Below are 11218 nucleotides of genomic sequence, written 5' to 3' on the forward strand. Positions count from 1 at the left end.
TGAGCCCACTCATGAGGGCTGGACAACCATTCCCAGCAGGACCACATTGTGCAGGAGCCTGTGAGTGCCTCAGAGAGCTGCTATGGGGAGCTCAGTGGTACTCAGGGGATTAGGCCTTCAGAAGGTCCTTGTTGCCCTCTGAGTCCATAATCCATAGGAAAGATGATTGTTTCTCTGGATGTGTGAAGGTTCTGGATCAATTTGATGAATGCCCTGGAGGTCTGGGGAATATAACGTGGTTCTGTCAGGGGATATTTCTTGCCTGAGCTTATTGGGGCCCAGTGAGAATAAAAGTGAGGCTGGGTATGGCTGAGTGGAGCAGAGGCCTTCAGAGTGAGGGAGACTGTGGTAGGAGCTGCAGGCCCACCCTGGGCCATCTCAGCTCATCCCCAGCACCCTCTGCTTGACACTGAGTCTCAGCTTTGCTCTCAGGAAGTTTCCACACAACACCCTCAACCCGTCCCTATGTCCCTGTTGCCTCAGGCCCTGACACCAACTCTCTGTGGGTCCTGAGGACATTGTTAGTCTGAAGAGACCAAACACATAAAGAATATTGCACAAAGGATGATAAATGTTGGGCTCTCAGTTCCTCACTGTTTAGATGAAATTATTCCCATTCAGAACACCATCAACAGATATCCACTAGTCTGTAAAATCAATTTTAGTATGTGAACCCCAGCCCACAGATTTCTATCCCGTTTTTCTGAAGATAGGGTAAGGTCCTCCCTCTCTGTTATTGAAATTCAGACCGTACTGCATAAGTAAAGAAAAGATAATTATGCAGGTGTGTACAGAGTAAAACCTAGTGATCCATCCCTTCAATCTGAAGACAATTACTTTTCATGACATGTAGACACACAGATGCAGCCAGACACAGAAATACTTGTCAGGGGCATAGATAGATCATATGACATAAACCATACCTAGGAAAGATAAGATAGCATGGAAATTAACCACCATATTTTTCTTTTGTAGATTGATTTTGAAATTCAAAGAGGATCATGAATGGTGATAAAGACAGGCAAAAGTAGCATTGAGAATGATGTGAATCCTGCCCTACCCTGTGCTCCTTCTTCCTCTGGTTGTTTTCATGTGTCTCCTATAAACATTTCCAATTCCATCTGGCTCATTGTCTGTTTCTGGGAGGATCAGTTGACACCCTGGGTTGCAAATGAGTGATCCCTACACACAGCTGGGCAGACTCTAAGGGACTACACGACGGAGTCAGAGTTGCCTGTGAGGTAGTCTGGACTGAGGGTGACTCCAGAGTCTCTGGGATGGTGGGAACACCCTGTGTCAACACATAGGCAGGGCTGTGCTGGTTCATTCTAGAAATATTCACAGAGCACCTGCTGCCTGCCAGTCCCAGGAACATTTGATTAGGTGGGCAGGTTCCTACCCTGTCTGGTGGCAGCTACTCACAATGTGGCAGAGAGGACTGGACGAGCTAGAAAGAACCCTCATTCTTGATTCAGGCTTTATCCCCACTCTCCTCCCACCGAGCCAGCTGCCAATGCTGCCATTTCTGCATCCTGCACATCTCAGAGCTTGCACAGCAGCAGAGCTGGGAACAAAGATTTTTCTATAAGTCTTGACAGCCACTGAATCCTTCCGTAATTTCTTCATGTGGGTAAAAAGGGTTCAGTGGTGAGAGGATACCTGAACAGGGCTGCAGTGGGGGAAAGGGCCTCAGGCAATGAGTCAAAGAAAGAATAGGCAGGGTGAGGTAGAGCAAATGGGGGCAGAGAACAAAGGGGGAAGCCAGCAATGTGCAAAGTGGAAGAACTGAAGGATGGAGGAATCCAGGAGTAGGGGGCAGGATGGGCAAGAAGTCCTGGGTATCTGGGGCAGGAAGGGGCCTAGAGCTCCAAGCCTCTGACCTCCCAGGAGCCCATGTGTGCAGGAAGCAAGGGCACTTGGGCACTCAGTTGCCCCTTTGTGAATGGGTAGCTGACTGGCTGGGTGAGTCTCTGAAGGGGTGAGTTCCAGTACAGAGGGCTTCCTGGGTCAGGTTTGCCATGGAGCCTGGTTTGTGGAGAGGGGATGCAAGAACCCTCCCTCCAAGCCCAGGTCCCTGCTGCATTTCCCACCAGGGCCATCTGGGTGTCCACCATGTGGGATCCAGGCTAGGTGAATGAAGGCCTCTGTTCCCCTGCCCCAAATCTCCTGACCTCACCTTGGATCAGTCAGGGCTCTGGCCAGTAGTCCCTGCCGACTGTGGCCAGAGTCACAGATCCTCGCATACCTGCCCCGCTCCACGGGGCAGCCCTCAGCCACTGGGAGGGGAAACCTTGGGATGAAAACTCTTCCCACTTGTCCCTCTGGCTGACAATTATGATACGATTTCTAGAAGAAAACTGAGAGATCCTGTTGGGGGTTAACCACAGTTGCCCTCTGTGCAGCCCTCTCTATATCACACCCTGTTCTAGCTTTTCTCTCCTCTCCTTCACTCTCCTATTCCCTCCCTCTGCTCCCTGGAATTATCTACCTGCCCCAATGCACTGGATCCAGCCTCTGTTCTCAGTGGTGGAAGGAGGGACCCAAGCTAAGACCTGAGGCCCCACTCTGAGTGCCCATGGTCCTATACCGCCTTGCTCACTGCACAGGACCATGGGCACCCACAGGATGCTCAGTCACATCCTCATGTCCCTCTGTGTTTCCATGCTTGTCCCCATAGCCTACCCAGGGCTCCTGGAGATGAGAGGGGCTTCATCACTGCCCCAGCAGGCTGAGACCCTCCTGTGGCCCCAGGCAGTGCCTGGCCCTAAGGGTGTCATCAGGCTGTACTGGGGCTAAGAGTTGAGTGAGTGAAGAATTGAAGGATGCCTCTTGGTTAGCTTTGTCTTCTTCCACTTAAGGGTCCCTGACTGCATCCCTGCTCTGAGCCAACTTTCTCATCCATGAAATGGGCATCTGATTCTGGTCATACGTGCACCTACAGAGCTCAGAGTCTGTGCAGTCCAGGACTTACCTTCCCTCACTGACTTCACCTCAATGAAAAGGAACCTGCTATAAGGTGAGGGAGAGTGTGGGCAGATGAATAGAAAAAGTCCCAGCTGCAGGACCCATGATGCCCACTCTGCTGCTGAGTCCCTGACACAGGAGGACCCTGCTCCTGCTGAAAGTGGTGTAGACCACTGGTATTAAAGGCAATTCAATTATTGGCTAGGCATGGTGGCTCACATCTGTAATCCTTGCACTCTGGGAGGCCAAGGTGGGAGCATCCCTTGACCTCAGTCAATAGAGGGAGGTCACTTTACTGTAAATGTTTTATGGCTCTACAAAGGGAAGTTGATTGGAATCTTTTTCAGTATTGAAGAATAATCTCAATTGTTATTATGTTTGAAGAACTTTACTCATTAACACAGATTTCAAGGATATTGAGCATCTCTAAGCTTAAATTAGGTGTCTTTTTTAAATTTTAGAATAGTATTGGGCTATACATGTTTGGGTTATATAATTTGCTATTATACATTTTAAGTCAAAGTTATAAGTGTATCATACTTATGGTGACCTGATTGGGATCTGATTCTGGCCATACATGCATCCTACAGTGCTCAAAGTCTGTGCAGTCCAGGACTTACCCTCTTGGTATCTGATTCTGGCCATACATGCATCCTACAGAGCTTACAAAGTTATAAGTGTATCACCCAGAATGTGTGTATCATACAAGTTAAGTGTGAACTAACCCAACCCTCCTCTCCACCACCTACTTGATTTCCATTCTGTTTTACTTCCATGTGAATGTATTAATTAGTTCCAATCTGGTATTGAATACATGTGGTTTTTTCCATTCTTGTGATACTTCATTAAGAAGAATGATCTCTGGTTCCATCCAAGTTGTTATAGTAGGTCATCATTTTTTTCCATGGCTGAGTAGTATGTGTACTTCATGGTATACACATAGGACATTTTATTAATCTATGTATTTATGGGCATTGGGGTTATTTCCACTTCTTTGCAATTGTAAACTGCACTGATATAAACATTCAAGTGCAAGTGTCTTCATAGTAAAATGTCCTTTTGTCATTTGGGTAAATACTACATAGTGGGATTACTGTATCAAATGGTAGGTCTACTTTTAGTTCTTTGAAGTATCTCTATGCAACTTTCCTGGAGATGGTACTAGCTTAAATTCTCTCTAACAGTATATAAATGCTCTTCTCTCTTTCACAATCATGCCAGCATTTGTTGCTTTCGGACTTTTTGTTAAGATCCATTCTCACTAGAGTTAAGTGATATCTCATTGTGATTTTGACTTGAATTTCCCTAATGATTGAAGATCCTGACCATTTTTTCCATTTTTTGGCCATTTAGACTATCTTCATTTGAAAAATCTATGTTATGTCTTTTGACCACTTTTTCATGGAGTTGATTTTTTTCTTGCTGATTTTCTTGAATTCTTTATAGATTCTCATTAGCAGCTCTTTAATGGATATATATCTTGCAAATATTTTCTCTCATTCTGTGGATGATCTGCTTATTCTACTGATTGTGTCCTTGGCTGTGTAGAAACTTTTTAATTTGATCAGGTCCAATTTGTCTATTTTTGTTGTAGCTGTAATTCTTTTTGTGGTCTTTACAAATTCTTTCCTGAAGTCTATAAGAGTTCTTTTTAAATGTATTCTTGTAGAATTCTTATAGTTTTATTGCAGAAGTTTAAGTCTTTTACCCATTGTGAATTAAATTTTTGTAAGTGGTGAGAGGTATAGATCCTGTTTCAGTCTTTTTTTTTTTTTTCAGTTTTTAGCCAGGGCCAGGTTTGAATCTGCCACTTCCAGTATACGGGACCAGCACCCTACTCCTCGAGCCACAGGCACCACCCTCCTGTTTCAGTCTTATATGCAGCTATCCAGATTTTCCACAACCATTTATTTAATAGGTATTATTTTCCTCAGTGTGTAATTTTGTCAAAAATAAGATGGAATCATGAGGATGGCCTCATCTCTAGGTTCTTTGTTTTTATCCATATCACCATTTTTGTCCAGTACCAGACTGTTTTAATTACTATAGCCTTGTAGTATAGTTTGAACTGTGGTAAGATGATCCCTCCCACTTTGTTCTTCTAATTACGTACAGTTGTATTGGCTATTAGGTGTCTTTTCTGGTTCCATATGAAGTATAGACCTATTTTTTCTTGATCTGCGAAAAACAGCATTTGTAATTTAATGGCAATAGAATTTTATCTGTAAATTACTTTGGTTAATATAGACATATTAACAATGTTAATTCTGCTGATCCAAGAGTGTGATGTATTTTCCCATCTGTTGACATCCTCTGCAATTTCCTTACTCAGAGTTTCATAGTTGTCCCTATAGAGGTCTTTCTCCTCCTTTCTTAAACAGATTCCCAGGTATTTTATTTTCTTTGTTGTTTCTGAGAAAGATATTACATCTTTTATTGGATTCTCAGCTTGACTGTTGATGGCATATACTATGAAAGCTACTGACCTGTGTACACTGATTTTGTAACCTGACACTTCACTGAATTTATGTATCAATTCCTGGAGTCACTTGGTTGAATCTTTGGAGTTTTTCTAGATATAAGTTCATGTCATCAGCAAAGAATGATAGTTTGAACTCCTCTCTACCTATTTGAATACCTTTGATTTCCTTCTCTTCTCTGATTGCTCTGTCTTGAACTCCCAGCACTATGTTGAGCAGAAGTGGAGATAGTGGGAAACCTGTCTGGTTCCAGTTCTAAGAGAGAACACTGTCAATTTTTCTCCATTCAATATGATGTTACCTGTGGGTTTGTCATATATGGCCTTCATAAATTTAAAGCAAGTCACATTATTTTGTTAAGCATTCTTAACATAGTCAGTACTAAATTTTGTCAAGTGGTTTTTCTGCTTCTATTGAAAGGACTATAGGGTCTTTGTTTTTGTGATTTTTGCATCTATTTATGTGGTGGATTATATTTGTCTATTTGCTATGTTGAACCATCCTTTTATCTAAGGGATGAAGCCCATTTGGTTGTGATCAATTTTTTTGATGTGCAACTGAATTTGGCTAGCTAAGATTTTACTGATAATTTTGCATCTGTATTCATAAGGGATGTTGGTCCGTAGTTTTCATTTTTAGTTGTATCCTTTCCTGACTTTGGTATCAAGGTGATTCCTTACTCCTAAATGTAATGTAGTAATTTCTGCAGTATAGGTACAAGCTCTTTTTTGTAGGTTTGGTAAAATAGGCGTGAAACTGCCTGGTCACAGACTTTCATTTGTCAGAAGATTTTTTATTGCTGCTCCAATTTGGCCGCTTGATGATGGTCTGTTATGGAGTTCTATATCTTCTTGGTTGAGCCTAGGGAGGTTGTATGTTTCCAAGAATTTGTCTGTTTCTTCCAGGTTTTCAAGTTTATGAGTGCAGATTTTTTTTTAGTATTCAGAGATGACATTATATATTTCTGTGATATCAGTTGTAATTTTCCCTTTTCCATTTTTATTTGAGCTTATTAATAAGTGTTCTTTCTCTTCTGTTTGTGGTTGATCTAGATAAAGAAGGCTTGTCAATTTTTTATTAATCTTCTGTATAGTCCTTTTGTTGTTTTTTTAAAATTTTATTAAGCTATCCTCTAATCTTGATTATTTTCTTCTGATGGCTTTGAATTGGTTTTCTCTTCCTTTTTTAATTCTTTGAGATGATTCATTAGATTGTTGATATGTGGTCTTTCAGTCTTTTGAATGTAGGCACGTAAGGCACACCAGGACTGTTTTTGTTGCATCTCACATTTTTGTTAAATTCTAAATTTTATTATATAGTCTTTCTAAAGTGCAACATTTGTTAAGTTATGACATATTATTTTAATGGAAATATACTCTGTATCACAACTGTAACAATTTTACAGATGACAGACACTTCATTTACATCTCTGTAATTCAAAGTCACTAAATTACAATGTAATTCACTTTGAAGACAATTTTGCTATAAATATATAAGAATTCTTAAAGTGTTCCTTTATTATAACATGCGGGAGTTGTTCATGAACATTTATTTGGTCTAATTCACATTACATGGAATCATGACTATTTCATCTAATTTGCCTTGACTGGCTTAATTTGTCTCATGATATGGATTTGCACTCAGTCACTCTATTGTCCTATTTTTTAAAAATAGCATGTCAGTGAAAAATTGTGAGTGCATACAACCATACATGGTATATAAGAAGTCAAGGTACTTTAGTCCTATTCCTTATATGATATTCTCTGTTACAAAAAGACTACTAGCTGCTACCATGAACAAAGCACCAACCTGCCACAGCAATTCCACCAAACAAACATTTGGTCTTGCTGTTCACATTTTATTAGTTAGTACAAGACAGAGATGACCAGTCTAGAAAACCAGACACAAAGCAGCCAGGATCCAAATCACTAAGATAAGATTTGTGCTTAAGTAAAAGGAAGCACCTGAAAATTCATTATTTGGACACCAGTCATGGAGCCAACTTACTGGAAGGAAGCTTTGATTTGTCTATGATTTAGTGGCTAACCTGGACGCCAGCGGTCCACCATCAGCTCCTGGGGTTCGCCTTCCTTATTGAAGTTACATTTACGGGATTTCCTCATCTGCTCACTGCTGACACTGATGGGTTCCTTGAGTACAATCTAGGTGACACATTCCAGAGGAGGAGGGGCGGTCAGTGAGCCAGGTAAGTCCAGTACTCCAAGCTTCCAGGAAGGCCACAGGATCGAAGTCAGTGAAGTCAGCACTCTTCTCCTTGGTTTTAACAGAATCCAGAGCATCCATGACTTTCTGAAGGCCTGGTGTAGCACGGCCAACCTTCACAAAAACACCCCAAACAACCAGTCCATCGGGTCTTTGCACAGTTTTCCCAAAATCCCCATATCTGGTGTTCCAGTGAACCAAGGGAAGCTGTGTAGCATATTTTGTCCACAGTATACTCAGAAACTTGCTAGTCAACAGAACCCCAGTGAAAGTGAAAGTGAATCTGTAAGTGCCATCAAGGGGTCCTCCTTTGAGTGCTGTTCTGTCCCAGGAATCATCGAAATCCACATTGAAAGAGTGACCATTGTTGATGATCCTTGGAGAAGTCCCTTTTTCACAACAAACACACAGAGGCTTCAGAGAAGGGTCGTACTTGGCTGCACCGGTATCGGTGTCAACAGGAGACTGACGCTGTCCCTTGGCAATAGGAAAGTCCTCATGCCAGTGTTCGGGTCCGTTGTGCTTGCCGTAGCCCCGGTGATGTGGCACGGTCGTTCTGGCCGGGAGCGCAGAGCAGGTATTGGCGACGGTCTAGCGGTGGATGCTTGGGTGCCTGCACGGTGTGTCCACGGGTTGGTGGGTCCCTGACTTTTAAGGTCTCCCGCCAACTTCTCACTAGACGGCGACCTGGAGGATGGGACCCTGCGTGGACCTGGGCGGCTGCGGGAGGAGGTGAAGGGCGGAGGCGATCTAGTTCTTGGGGCGGGCAGAGTGGACGAGGCTCACAGGGCTGGAAACACGCTCTCTCCTGGGGCGCTCGGCAGAAGGTGCAAGCTCCTCTCCGGGTGCCCGGCTCTACTCGGCAGACTGCCCGGGCCCTAGGTTCCCGGGCGGGCAGAGAAGTTCTGAACTCTCGGCGGGGGACAGTGCTGGTGGTAGCCCCCAGGCTGCTGGGTCCAGCTGGGGCTGTGGAGCGTCTACGTGCGCCCTATCCCCCTCCTTGGCGCTGAATCTGGTGACTGCGGGGGACTGCTGGGGACCCGGCGCCTGGTGCCTTTCATCCCGTTTCCCCATTGTGATGACATCCCTGGCCCCTGCGCCCTCCCGCCCTGCCTCATGGACCCCACCCTTGTATCTCACACTTTTTGATATCTTTTGTCGTGGATTAACATCTACTTCAAAGCGCTGCAGGACCTGCGAATTGAAACCAATAGATTCTCACCAAACATTACAGAGGAAGGAATTTTATTTGCCTGTGGGGAAACTCAGCAGGCCATCAGGCTTAGAATGAGCCCCATCATCAGCTCTGGCCCTGTCCTTTTATTGAACTCATAAATATATAGACAAAGAAATTACCATATTATTTCTCATGGAGATGCCAAATCATGTGCAGGGGTTACAGAAGGGGAAGCAAGCAGCCAGCATTAGTTTCAAGGACCTAGGAAGCTAAGTTTTACAAATTCTTAAGGGCTGGGTTACCATGGAGAGGACCTTGCAGGAGTGTCCCTGGGCTTTTCTGAGAAGCCTGTGTTCCTTTAGACCTTATTTTTCCCGGGTATCCGCGCTCATTCCCCCCTTTGAAGCCCCGTAAACGTTTACACTTTAGGGTCTCACCATTCACATACAGTTGCAGAGGAAGGTAATGTTTCACATTTATAGAAGCTGTTTAGAGCAATGCAGTCCTCGCCTCCTATTTTACCTTAGTAATGTAAGCATAGAAATTACATCTTTCTCATACGTTTGTGAGCCATTCATCTGTCTTCTTTAAAGAAGTTTCTATTCATCTCTCTTGTCCTGTGATCTAAGGGATTGTTGGCTCTTTTTACGTTTATTAATTTGAATTCTCTGAAGATCCTAGTTATCAAGCTTTTGTCTGAATCAAAGTATGCAAATATTCTCTCCCCACGCGTAGGTTGTCTGTTTGCTTTGGTTGTTGTCGCCTTAGCTGCACAGAAGGTTTTCAGTTTCATTAACTATTTGTTTATTTTTGTTGTTGTTGAGATGGCCACAGAGGTCTTCTTCATAAAGTCCTTCCCCAGTCTGATAGCTTCCAGTGTTCTCCCCCACACTTTCTTTGAGGATTTTAATTGTTTTGTACCTTAGATTTAGGTCTTTTATCCATCTTGAATCAATTTTTGTGAGCGGTGAAAGGTGCGGATCCAGTCTGAGTCCTTTACATGTGGATATCCAGTTCTCTCAGCACCATTTATTGAATAGGGATTCTTTCACCCAGTGTAGCTCTTGTTTGTTTATCAAAGGTTAGGTGGCTGTGAGATGTTTGTTTCATCTCTAGTTTTCTATTCTGTTCCAAATGTCTGTGTCTCTATTTTTATGCCAATACCATGCTGTTTTAATCACTATGGACTTGTAATGCAGCAAAATGCAAATCAAAACCACCCTGAGATATCATCGAACCCCAGTGAGAATGGCCCTCATCACAAAGTCTCAAAACTGAAGATGCTTTACTGCTGGTGGGACTGAAAACTAACACAACCTTTTTGGAAGGCAGTATGGAGAATCCTCAAAGGATTCAAGCTAGCTCCCATTTGATCCTGCAATCCATTGCTGGGCATCTACCTGAAATGACCTATAGGACTCAGAAAAATAAACTTGGAATTACTTTGATGTAAATAATTGGTGATTTATTCACACCTGCGCAGGGAGCTGTTGTCCTAAGACAAGCAGCCCCGAAATGTAGGTTTTTTATCTTTTATACTCTTTTTTGTGTATAAGGAACATTGCCATTGGCAGGACACCATTGGCAGGGTTACAGTTTGGGTAAACAGTTTAGGTATCAATGGTTACAGCTTGGATGGCAGTGGTTATGGTAGCAATGGTTACAGTTCAGATAGCAATAGTCACAGTTTGGGTAACAATGGTTACAGTCCTGGTCTTGGAAACCCTAGGGGGAAGAAGGAGGCCTGGGAACAGGCTGAGAAGCACATTCTCTGCCACCCTGGGGGTGGGGGGGGGCCTGGGAACAGGCTGAGTTACAACATTTCCCACCTCTCTTCTTGGGAATTAAATCCTTAATTTATCTGAAGGAAAGGGGTCTTAATCCTGGGGGATTTAGGGCAGAAGTGGAATCTGGGCTACAGGGTTGGTATATGGTTCTTCTTTGGGTTCTGTGATATTCTTTCCCTCCCTTTAAAGTCCAAAATTTAATTAAGAGAAGTTCCTTGAGAAGTTTCCTCAGGTTTCAGTCGTGTGTTGACCAGCCAGCTCCCAGTATGTGGCTGGAGCAGGGCATGTTGATTATCTTAAAAGTTAAGGAGTAGTGAAGCTTTATTCAGCCAGCTGTGATGACTTCAGGTGAGAATTCTTTTCATTTTCACATTGCTATGCATGCAGTTAAGATGATGGTATAAATAAAACATGGTTCATTATCTCAGTGAAGATTTTTTCTTGTTGGCTCTGCGCCTGTGGCTCAAGCGGCTAAAGCGCCAGCCACATACACCTAAGGTGGCAGGTTTGAATTCCCAGCCCGGGCCGCCAAACAACAATGATGGCTACAACCAAAAAAATGGCCAGGCGTTGTGGCAGGTGCCTGT

General features: G+C 43.4%; 1 pseudogene; it reads right to left on the bottom strand.

Annotated features, from left to right (window-relative positions):
- Positions 1 to 7447: 7447 nt before the first annotated feature.
- Positions 7448 to 11218, bottom strand: part of LOC100961954 — a 52337-nt pseudogene continuing 48566 nt past the window's right edge.

This window comes from Otolemur garnettii, unplaced genomic scaffold, assembly GCF_000181295.1.
Source record: "Otolemur garnettii isolate 467f Iridium unplaced genomic scaffold, OtoGar3 scaffold00044, whole genome shotgun sequence".
NCBI classification, from domain to species: Eukaryota; Metazoa; Chordata; class Mammalia; order Primates; family Galagidae; genus Otolemur; species Otolemur garnettii.